Below are 12,698 nucleotides of genomic sequence, written 5' to 3'. Positions count from 1 at the left end.
GCCAATGTTGTAGGCCCATGTGCTCAGATTTGGGTGCACGTTAAAAAACTCCAGGTGGTCAAAATTTCTGGAGCCCTCCACTACGGCGCCTCTCATAATCTTATGGTGGTTTGGGGACGTTAAACCCCACAAATAAATCAAATCATCGCAAAATATATAGCACCACACTAAGTATAATCTTCGAAGTTTTCAAATTAATGTTGTTTTATTTTCTGGGAGTAGTTCTTGTGAGCACTAGAACAAGTGCCTCTGATGATATTATTCGCTGTGACCTTTATCATGATCCTGTCTTCGATCCTGCCTTCAATTTCTTCCCTTCCTGCTCCTCCTATACCTAATTGCTTTTAATCTTTACGTCGGAGCGAGGCACGTGGCCTGTCACGCTTCATAAATAAATAGCTGCTGTACAACGCAAGTACCCTAAAGGAACGCCGCGGCTGTCCTCATTATCGATGCGGAACGACGGAGAACATCAAGGAGTAGTTCGCCGAGCTGGCCGCTAATGACAGCGGCGGCGTGTGCACGACTTCGACGCCAAGAGCTAATGTAAGCCCGGGCAGCTGTGCGGCTTCTCTATCCTGGAACACCTCTCGTTACAGCCCGAACTACGCGGCAAGAAAACAAAGAGCGGTGCCTTCAGCTATCGCGTGTCTTCGCAGTGGCTCAGTCATTGCGCAGTCTGCATGTCGAATCGGTTTGGCGCGGTGTGAGCGCCACCTGAAGTAACGCCCGCAGTAATACGCACTCTCCTGCAGGGTTACGGTCGTGACTTGCCTCTGTAGATTGCAGTGCGAAGAGAAGCGAGTTGCCTCCAAAGTCACTGAACCCTCGCAGGGCACGTTTGATTATGCCTGCTGGATGTGCTTCTGTCTGATTTGCATGAACGATGCTGCTGCGCCTGCGCAATAATGTATTCGGTGGCGGCGTAGTTATAAGTGACTGAAAGCCTGGCCGAGTAAGTTCGCAAGTGTTTTTCAGTTTATAAAAACCACAAAGACCGCCTAATAATTTCTGCTGGAGGCATTCACCTTCAGCTGATAAACGTGTCAACTGAGTTGTTACTTTTTAATCTTTCGCGCTGCATGAGAAGTTCTGTTGGTCAATTGAACAAGCTGGCTATATGTAGTAAACAAGAACAGTGCTTTTTAAAGGAATCCTAATACTCTAAGAACATTTGAATGAGTGAATCATTTAAGTATTCTTTTCGGTATATCCAGGATGAAGCTCTGTTCTGTTGCTCACGTGACTCTTCTTACACCACGCTACGCTGCGTAATCACAGCATGACACATTTAACGAGGTCGTTTTAAGCTGCGGAGGTTGTGGTGAGAAGTCATGACTTCATCTTTCACTACTCCCTTGCAACATTCGTACTTGAGAAAGCAGCCGCATTCGAAACGAAGTTGTAAGCAAGAGTACTTGTACTTATGAGAATCAATTCACATTCTTCTGCTTGCGTAAGTTAGTTAGGGTATCCGGAGCACCACATACAAATTGCAGAAATAGATCATTATCTCTCAAGTATTTGTGAAACAAGGAATTCCGCTCGTCTTCACCGTACAACTCTATAATCAAGAGCGTCACTCCTATCAACTTCGGTTTAGGGGTCTTTTTTGAAACTGTTTCGATATCTTAAACTACCTCACAGCCTGCAAAGGTTAAAGCTGTGCACGTGAATTTATCTTTTCCCTTACAACACTATGGACAACACTGATTGTTCGTGGGCCAGTTGTTACCAATTGAGCATGGAACAGGACAGATTGCCAAAACTGGAGGGAAAGCTGAGGAAAGCACACATACACGCACTCGTTCCACGCTCACCACTAAACAATTTTTCATAAGCATGGTAGCCGGGTAAGCGGCTATGTCGTAAACGTGGCCCCTGAAGCCAAAAATATAAACCTATTCAATGTCCTCTAACAAAGACATGTGTCAAAATCTTAAGGACACATATTACGAGGTATATACTTCCCTGTTCAGCTCGAACCAAACGAATAGCAGGGCACGTTCAGCCTATGCGTGCTGGTATGGCGCACTAGCAGCGTTACCCGCTCTTGGAGCCGGTTTGAGATCCCCGCCAGGACACCCATTTAATGAAATGGCCAGTCAGCGCCGAGCAAGATTTAGCGTCCGCTAATGAATGCCTCGCGCCAAGTCGCGTCGGCCCTGCTCGCTACACCGTGCCTGCTCTGCACCCCCCTTGATCCACTCCTTATATCTACCACTGGCTTCGTACTCTTCCCCTCATTCTTCCTACCCAGCCCATCCATTCTACAACCACCCGCGCAGTCTGCTGCTCCCCGTGCTCGTGTAAGTATCGTGAGAGAATATAGACCCGGCCAGCGTGGCAGAGCCGATGCTTTCAGCGACGACCCGACAACAGCGGACCAGCGTTGCGGGCAGCTTGCCTTTGGCGCTCGCTGTGTAGTGCCCGTGCAGGGAGAGGTGTGCCCGCAGAAACCCCGGTTTATGGTTGGAGGCGGGAGATCGAACGCGGCGATAAAAAGGGAAATCAGTCGGAGCTGCAGGATGCGTGAGCGCGAGAGATGAAAAATCTCGTTGCAGCTTTGTTCCCTAGCTGTCGACGGCACGCCTGCTGCGGGCGCACGCACCTCTCGGAGCAAGGTCTTTGATTGTTCTTTTCTTTTTTTTTTCTTTGTGAACATGGTCAGGCGTTTCGAAAGGCTCTTGTGAGCACGCAGCAAAGTTGTGAAGCGTGCATACTGTGTGTTTCGCGGTGACACCAATAGTACCACAAGCCGTCTAATATGGCGGCCGTGACAGTGAGTGGTTATTGAGAATTAAGGCGCTGTTGGCAGAGCAGCGGCCCCGTTTAGCAGGTACCGCGACCATGGCACCAGATTTTAAATTGTGCTATAATCCTAAACATATGGGCACCTACAATAGGGTATACGTTCAAGTACCATATATGGTCAAAATTAATCCGACGCCCCACCGCGGTGGTCTAGAGGCTAAGGTACTCGGCTGCTGACCCGCAGGTCACGGGTTCGAATCCCGGCTGCAGCGGCTGCATTTCCGATGGAGGCGGGAATGTTGTAGGCCCGCGTGCTCAGATTTGGGTGCACGTTAAAGAACCCCATGTAGTCGAAATTTCCGGAGCCCTCCACGCCGGCGTCTCTCACAATCATATACTGGTTTTGGGACGTTAATCCCCACAGATCAGATCAGATCAAAATTAATTCGGAGTCCAATGCCACTTCGCGTGGCATTGGACTCCGTGCCAATAGACTCTGGAGGAATATCGTGATTAACTCGGGCTGCATTGGACTACATGGCATTGGACTCCGGAGTATTATCGTAATTTACTCGGCCTCATATCGTAATTTATTGTGGAAACGTGTTGCAACAGAGCACATCTCATCATCATCATCATTTATTTTTCCCTCAAGGGCCCCTCTCGGGGTATTACATAAGGGGGGGGGGAGGTTACATAAAGAGTTACAAAACATATCGGATCACAATACTGAAACATAACACATACAAATGCCGACTTATTTAAAAGCACAAAAAAAGTTACAATTTGAATCAGGCATATAGGGGCGAAGAGCAAGAACAGTGTAAAAGAATTTTACAGCGTAAGATTATCAGTGAGCAACTGCTTAAACGCAATAAGGTTTCGCTCAACGACAACACAGTCTGGCAAAGTGTTCCATTCTGCAATGGCTGTTGGCAAAAAAGATTGATTAAAAGAAGACGTAGAACCGTGCAAACGCTGGACGCTGCACGAGTTAAAAAGGCGACGAGATGTACGGCTTAGCGGGATAAAGAGTTTACCGTGAAGATGTGGGAAGTTATAGTAAAGCCTATGGAACAAGCACAGCCTTGCAATCTTCCGACGGAACGACAATGACTCGAGTCCCAATGATGACTTTATGGCACTGATGCTTTCATCACGGCCGTACCTAGAAGAGATGAATCTGGCCACACGGTGCTGTATAGATTCTAAAGTGTTAATGAGGTATGCTTGACTAGGGCTCCAAACAGCTGAGGCATATTCAAGCTTACTTCGTATAAATGTTTCATAAGCCAGTTTTCGCGTGGATGAGGGACACAAGGAAAGGGGATGTCTGATGTAACCAAGTGATTTAGTAGTGTCGGCTGCTAATTTGGTGATATGGTCGGACCATGTCAATTTTTTGTTTATTGTGACACCAAGATAACGACAAGATTCGACGAGGGACAAAGCTATCGAGTTTAAGGAATACGTGTAATTACTGTTGGAGCGCTTACGGGATATCTGCATAACTTTACATTTCGAAATATTGAGTTTCATTAATGAATTGGAACACCAGGATTCGATTTGATGTAAGTCGCTTTGAATGATTTCATGGTCAGTTCGGTGTGCGATGCGACGATAAAGAACGCAGTCATCTGCAAAAAGTCGAATAGAAGACGAAATGCCATTAGGAAGGTCGTTTATGAAGATGAGAAAGAGCAGAGGAACAAGAACGGATCCCTGTGGTACTCCAGAAATCACGTTAGTAGTGGCTGAACAGTGATTACCGACAACCGTGTATTGGAGACGATTGGTCAGGAAGCATCGGATCCATGACAACGCTAGGGGGTCCAGCTGTAGGCATGAGAGCTTGGCCAGAAGTCGCTGGTGGGGGACACAGTCAAAAGCTTTCGCAAAATCAAGATAAATGACGTCAGTTTGAAAGGATGAGTCTAAGTTTAAGTGAAGCTCAGTAACAAATTCAAAGAGCTGAGTATCACAAGATAGGTTAGGCCGAAAACCATGTTGATTGGGGAAAAAGAAGGAATGATTACCTAGATGACATGCTATTTGTGAGTATACTATATGTTCTAGGAGTTTGCAGGCAATGCTTGTAAGCGAAATGGGACGATAGTTGGAGGGATCCGAGCGGCTGCCAGACTTGTATACAGGTACTACTTTATTAATTTTCCAGTCCATCGGAAGTGAACTGTCAGTGATTGACTGCGTGAAAATTATTTCTAATATAGAACTAGAGAACACTTTCGTCATGCCTATAGCGCAAGATAGTGCGCTATAGGCATGGGCACACTTATTCTGAGTAAATGAAAACTCGCTATAAACATTCCGTAAGCAACAAAAGCATGGGTAGTTCTTGTTCCTTTCTTACTGATTAGCATAAAAATAGAAAGTGCATAATATTATCAAAAGTGTTCGTGTGCTTTTGGACTGCAGATGCTCGATGACGAACTCATAAAGCAAGACGCGCTGAGAGCCATCCTATTCGTCTTTCGGCTTAATGAGTTTCCTCGCTACCGAAGCTGACGCGCCCACTAATTCAGCGCACCAACTCCAATTTGCTTAATCCTTCTTTGCATAAGCGCGTGACGCCGCATTTGCTCGTAGCAAAGCGTGAAAGCGCAGTTTCGTGTGAGATTAGCAGACACCAGGAGTGTACGTCGAACGCTCATTTCAGTCTGGTTCCATTAGGGGTGATTTTCTTAAGATACTGACGTCTTTCCTGCTGAATGTCCTAAGCCAGAGGGTCAGGAGTTTAATTAGTAAAGTTTCGTCTAACATGCTAAAAAAGATGAACGTCAGAATGGGAGCTTTACAGCAGTGAGCCAGGCATTCACCAGCAACGCTTAAGAATTATTAAAGTAAATGGCACAGCCTAAATACGGTCGTGAGATTTGTCGTTGAACCGCTTTCACACGTATGATCCTGGAACTGGTTGTTTCCACCTCTGCTTTGATTTACCGGTACGTTAAGTTCCACTGTGTGAGAAAGTAAATATTGAGCTAAAAGAAAAACTTTTTTACCACTTGCAAATGATCTTATCAAAAGACAGTATTCTTGTTGTCACATATAAAAACTCTTCATAATGTTGTTTCACTCACTCACTCATAACCAACCAACAAAGAAACAAAAGAGTTCGCGCTGTACGTACTTCATTATGCAAAACCAACGAGCCCAAAGTTTCACTCTACTGAACAAAAGATCAATATTGTATCGTTATTTCTTCTTGTTACTATCAGTAAAGTGCTTCGTTTAAACTTGAAAACAAGCATATACAATCGACAGAAAGGGAAGAACAAAATGACATTTCAGCAACACTAAATGGATCAAGAGTAAAAAAATACCTCGCATAGGAACGTTAACCGATGGCCATAAAAAAAGTGTTTGAATGTACAAAAATAAAACTATGACGAAGCAATGAGGTTGAATCATTGCTGAACAAGGACTACCACTAAAATAAGCTCTCGTATGAGTATTTTCTTTGTGTGTGCATCGTCAATGCTTTGCGTGAGTCAGTTCTATGTCGTTGACATCACTATGCGCCACTGATGATACACTGTAGCGTTTGTGGAACAGGTTGCATGAAATACGTTTTTTTCGAGTTAAATGTGGACACGCTATTGGTCAAGTTTCTCTTCAACTGTTGTGCTGTGTATTGTAATTCACATTTCGTTTTTAACTTCGTTGTATCCCTATCATTCCATATAGCATTGTAACTGTTCTTGCGTTTTATATGTATAATAATAGCTGGTATAGTAATCAGTCTATCAATAGTTCAATTACCGTGCCCAGGAACAACTATAAGGTCTGTGCAGGCGCACGCAAAAATAAACAGATAAAAATAAACAATACAGTCTACCCAAAAAATCTAGTAAAAAGAGCGGAAATGAATAAACAAAATAAATCAGGGCAAAATGGAAGGAATAAAACACTCGATGAGAATCATAAAAAGCGGTTAGAAATAAAGGGGTGAATAGACAACTATGTTCAGGCTGTCTGGAAACCGGAAAAGAAAAGAATATGTACATTGTGAAAAGCTATCTCAAGACAGTGCAAAGCTGAGATAAAAACGATGAAAGTGGACTGGGAAAAACATCAAGATCATGAAAGTTAACATTATGTGAACTTTGTATGCTAGTAATAATAATAATAATAATAATAATAATAATAATAATAATAATAATAATAATAATAATAATAATAATAATAATAATAATAATAATAATAATAATAATAATAACATTATTATTATTATTATTATTATTATTATTATTATTATTATTATTATTATTATTATTATTATTATTATTAAAGAAATTTCTCGCTGAGCTGTAAAATTACATGGTCTATTTGTATGCCGCATATGTTCTGTGTCCCTCCTTTGTTCCCCTTTTTTATTTACTGCCTGTAAAAAGTAATGGTGTTAATCGTTTGTCTGCTCATTGGTAAGGAAGCAACAATAGTTTTGTTACCTTGTATCCACATCGCTGTAACCGGCTCTGCCGGGCCTAGTTGCACAAGTCCTGGGGAATCAGACAGGCCCGTTTGTTTGTATTTCTTAATAATGTGTACAATAAATTATTATTATTATTATTATTATTATTATTTGGTTTGAATAAGATGAATGCAATAAAATCAAATACTTGTTGCATTGGATCTCACTGCATTCATCTTATTCAATCGCGTACTTGCACTTCTCTTCCATTAATACTATCTCCTAATCGACTGCTAATTCACTTACACCGCAATTTTTAACTTACAATACCGCTTTCAGTTTTTATACACTGAGATTCTCATCTGTATAGAATTCTTCGTAAATGACGCAATTGTAATTGACAAACCCAAACTGAAACTGATATCTAAAAACAGAGGTCGGTATTCTTCGAGAAGTAACCTGCTCAAACCTCTAAAAAGTATTTCCAAAAAGTATGACAAGGACGATTCACATAGTCGCAAAAAAACTTTGGACGATATGACATTGCGAACGACCCCAATCGCAGACCGGGGTAATTTTTTTGACAGAAGCACAACTGTAGGTGCGTGAAGGAATAGGCGCCAGTAAAAAAGAATGTTTCGAAATAACAGAAAAGACCTGACAATGATTATACTACTGCCACGAAGTATTATTCTAGGTGACTTTAAATAGATGTTGTCTGTGAAGAAAACACAAATTCATTGTCACTATATTATTGTTAGAATATGGATTTTCATGAGCGCCACCTAACAAATGAGAGTGGGGTGTTAGCAAGTGCAAAAAAGCGCAATCGGATAACCAGCCTGTTCAAATCATATGGCTCGCGAAAGTGGGAGAGAAAATCGTCCAAACCAATTGCCACAGGCATCAACGCCTGCCAATCGTTGAAGCGCGACTAGGGGAGGAGGGGCGAATTAGGCAAAACCAAAAACTCAATGTAATACTTTTTTCACACAGTCGCAATTTTCTTTATGTCAAAGTTAACTATAAATTTACGTTATCATTTATCTGACACTTGGCTAAATGGTTGATTGCCTCATTGTTTGTTCGAGTGCCATAAATGAAAAGGGGAAGAGCGGGGGGGGGGGGGGGCAAATACAGAAAATCGGCTATCAGAGCTTGTGTTAAGTTCAGCGAATTGCCGGGTCAACGTGGCATCGTTCCCTTTTGCGTGGTAGTTTCGTGCGCACCTTCCACCGTCTATTTTTTTTTGTTATGTGCTATTTACTGGGGTGGCATTTTAGAGCTGAACTAGTTCACAGAATGTGTAAATAGCTGCTCTTGTGACTGCCAACTGCCTTCGCTGCTGCACGGACGGCGTGCCGTCGCCCTTGGGGACGGTGAATGTGATACGCTGTAAGCAACGAGACGCTGTATGCTCTATGGTTGCCAAAGCGATCTTCTCAAGGCTGAAAGTGGTTTACCACTATCGGACAACGTGATTTTTGTTTAATTGTGCTCGTGAAGACTTGTCACAATTTTATCTGCAAAGTTTTGGTGTACACAGCAAATACTCTATTTGGCTAATAAAACAACCTTACTTCTTCTGTATAATTAGGGAGCCGTAATTAACGAGCCTTAAGGCACAATGAAATTGCGTATTTATAACCGCACGTAAAAGGTCAGCGATTAACAAAAATTTCAATTTAGCTGCATGTAATACAAACGCACGACGTCGCTACCGTTTCCGGTTGTGACGTCATATTTTTAAAAATGTTTGGCTTGTTGTTAGTTATCCCCTTCATACGTAGATGGCGATGACGGCAGCAATCTGCCAACAACTGAATACATGGACTTCTGTAGAAGTTACGTTACCAGTTTATTTATACCAGTCTGAGATGATACGCCCCCCTTGAACGTTGTCCTGAAACGCTTCTCAATGTGTTTAGGGAATTCTTTCTGCATGAACTTTATTCTCTCCGTGTGCGAATTTTCACTCGTGTGTTACATCGCGAGTGTGAGTGAAAAGGGAAATGTGTTAAAAACGTCGTCTTCAAGCGGCTGCGGTGACTGAAAAGGGACGATGCGCCCATCACGAACAGTGCATTATTTCCACTGTGCTCGGAAGAGCGACGTTCTCTGGAAGAATGTAAGCACCATTGTGACATTAATTATTAGATAGATTATTTGCCAGATTGATTCGTCGATCAATTGATCAATTTTGCTATTTACGAGCGCGCCAGTAAATATGAAATCGTGCGTCATCACATCGCTTATTTTCGTGCCATGATGTGCATATATACATCAATCTTCCAATTCTGATAACCGGTTCGATGTAAAATAACTTGGGTTGTTCGCGAAGTTTACCTGCATTATTTCTAAAATAATCAAAGCCAGCTGTTCATGCACAATGTACGATGACCCTAAACACAATATTAGATTTCACTTATCTGGCTGCCCATTAATAATTTACACTAGCGCATGCATATGCGTAAGGTGTGGATTGGCATTTGGAATTCGAGTGAAGCATTTAAGCAGATTTAGAAACGACCCAAACACACGAGACAAGAAACACAGATCGGGTCCAGCAATCAGCTTGTCCAAGTGCCAAGTTCTTTTATTCTTATGTTCTTGGGCCTCAGAAGACAAGACAAGGTCTAATGTTGCTGTCTTGTGGGCTTGACAGTTTCTTGAAAAGAAGTGATTCCAGCAAACTCTAAATTAAACAATTTAGTTGTGTCTATATTTTTCTTTTACTGTTATAAAGGGTAGGTTCTCTGATCATTCAATTATTGTCTTTTAGTGCATAAATATGTTGATCGGGGATTGTTGTAATTTGATGCACTCGTTCTTCGGGTATGCTTTCTTTTTGCTATATAATGCAGCAAATTAGGCCGATCGGAATATGCTCATGATTGTCAGATCAATTCAGACACGGGACTAGGTGAATGTACTATCGGCATCAAATGAAACGCGAACAGCGGAGCGCGTGGCACAAGCCTTATCAATGGCATAGTGTGTGCCGTTCACCAGTTATTGACACAGGCAGGCCCGCACATCCGGTGTGGCAGCACTGCACGATGACTCTATAGTGCAATATTTCTGCTTGTATTCCAGGTATGGTATTTGAAAGGAACACTATTTAAAAAAATAAAGAGGTTAAACTATACTGCAGCCGCAAGTGATTAATGCAGCATGGTTTGTCATCACGGAGTCCATCATCGTGGAATGCCCGCAAATTCTATTTATAGTACACAAAGGTCAGTTCATAATGCTGGCAATTTCACGCTGCTGCACATCCTGCCGGTAAAGCGAAACTATTTGCGCTCTGTCCTTCAAAGCCTCACTCGGCGTTTCCAGTTAAATTGGAACCTTTTCGGGTCGTTCGGGGAAAGAATGGTGCAGGTGAAGCAGCGCTGGTTAACGAGATACGGCGAGCGTTTGAAAATCAACCACAAACCGATTATATTTCTTTTTTTTTTGTTTTGTCATGCCAAGACACTGATGGCACTGCGACGCTGAACTAAAAGCAAGGAATCGCGAGAGATACGAAAGAAAGCACTTGGCATGCCCACGATGACCACCATTATCAACATGCGAAAACTAGAGCATAAACGCAGATAACACACTCTAGGGGGATTACTCAGTGCTGCCAAACCGGATGTGCACGCCTGTCAATGGTGATGACTGGATGGTTAGCACTATACTGTTTCTAATGCTTGAAACACGCGCTCCGCTGTTCAGGTTTCATTTGACACCGATAGTACACCACACGAGTGGTGTGAAACAAGAGAAGGTTTAACAGTAAAGCATAAATTCTTTAATTATAAATTGAGGTAGAGAGTAGAACGAGTAAACAATACAGAAAAAAAGTGTCGTGAGAGCTTATAATGACGTATGTTGCAATAACAATACTCCTCAATGAGAACATTGGTCTTTGGTTTTTGTTGTTTTTCTTTTGTACACTTGCTTGATTGTTCGAATATGCTCACTTTTTTTTTTCTTCATTGCTACAAGTGCAGCCCACTGTAGTCTCTTTATAATTCTGATAAGTATTTCTAAGTATTTGATGACTTTGCAATACTATTCTCAAGAAAACCGTTCTTCTGGGTATGCCCGAAGGTGGTGCATGCGATGGAATCCTGGCCTCTGTGGCCGCATTATGACAGCGGGGAGATTCTGTAGGTTCGTGTATTTAATTTAGCTGCACATTAAAAAAAACGCCATTTGGTCGAAATTTTCGGAGCCATTCCAAACAGCGTTTATCGTAATTATATGGTAGTTTTCGGGCGTTAAACCCAAAATAAAAACTTAGTGCAGCGTTTCGAAACTTGCCGCAATACGCAATCATTTAGGTAACGCTATCTTGTTGGAAGCATACCGCTACCAAATACAGTAATGTTAAATTTGCGCATCCATTCTCTGTCTAGTGCGATTGGTTAACAGCATGAATACTGTGTAGATAGCTTCAACGTGACGTCGAGGCCTGCGTTTCATAACAAACCAGTCCACCAACACGGTAGCCTCGATTACTTAAATGCAGCATAATCACATAGCGTTTGGCCTGCTTCAATATGATAACATTACGGCCAGAACTTTGTTGGCCGCAGTTCGTCAACAGCAAAGGAACTTGCAAGTGATGTAGTGATAGCATTAACACGCGACGTTGCAAACATTGCATGTACCATGCGGTGCAGCAACATGGCGGTTTACGTGACATAAGTGTCAGCCATCTTGAGAAAAGAAAGCTCTGAGCGCAAGATATGAAACATTTGGTCGACACCAAGTGCAAGATGGACATCGTCTACACCGTTATCGATCGAATGGGTAAGCAAACACTCCGGCATGTCTGGGTCTTCCCCTCCGCGAAGCCCGTTCACAGGGACCTCCCCAGAGTCGATACGGCGACGCTGCAACCTGCCAGGAGTCACGTTCCGGTGCTCACAACCATCGTGGAGGATACATGGGAAACGCCGACGGGGGAAAAAAGGATCGATATTAGGGAGGGACTCTCCCGTTTGTATATACACTCGCGTCGCAGTGCTTTTCTCTCCCCCACCTCCTCAACCGTTCCGCTTCTCCCCTCCTCACCTCATCCACTGCGCCTCCCTGCTGCGTCGCCCGCAGGGGCTTTCAGGTGGCTGCCAATATGTCGGCTGCAGGGAGGTACTGGGCGGCATCTTTCATTCACATATTTAGTGAAGGCTAGAAAGAATCGTAAAGGCCGTCGGACAGCAAAGTCGTCCGTATCGAAGGTTACCGTGACCATTAGATGACGGGAACCTTCGACACGGAAACGTCATTGTGATCTTCATAACTTTGATCATAATTCAAGTTTCATTTTATTTATTCACTTCATCACTCACCCAGCCTCTGGTCATGGGTCGCGCGTAATGGCTACTTCTACGGTGACGATGCCAGAGGGTAGGCTAAAGGAGTGCCGCTGTAAAAATGTCATAGTATAGTCAGCTGGTGGGCTAGTTGATGCAAGTTTTGATATGCACCATGTACTAAAGTGTAGTGCGAAAAA

Source organism: Rhipicephalus microplus, chromosome 9, assembly GCF_043290135.1.
Source record: "Rhipicephalus microplus isolate Deutch F79 chromosome 9, USDA_Rmic, whole genome shotgun sequence".
Lineage (NCBI taxonomy): Eukaryota > Metazoa > Arthropoda > Arachnida > Ixodida > Ixodidae > Rhipicephalus > Rhipicephalus microplus.
The sequence above is the reverse complement of the archived record's forward strand: the minus strand, read 5'-3'. Positions refer to the sequence as shown.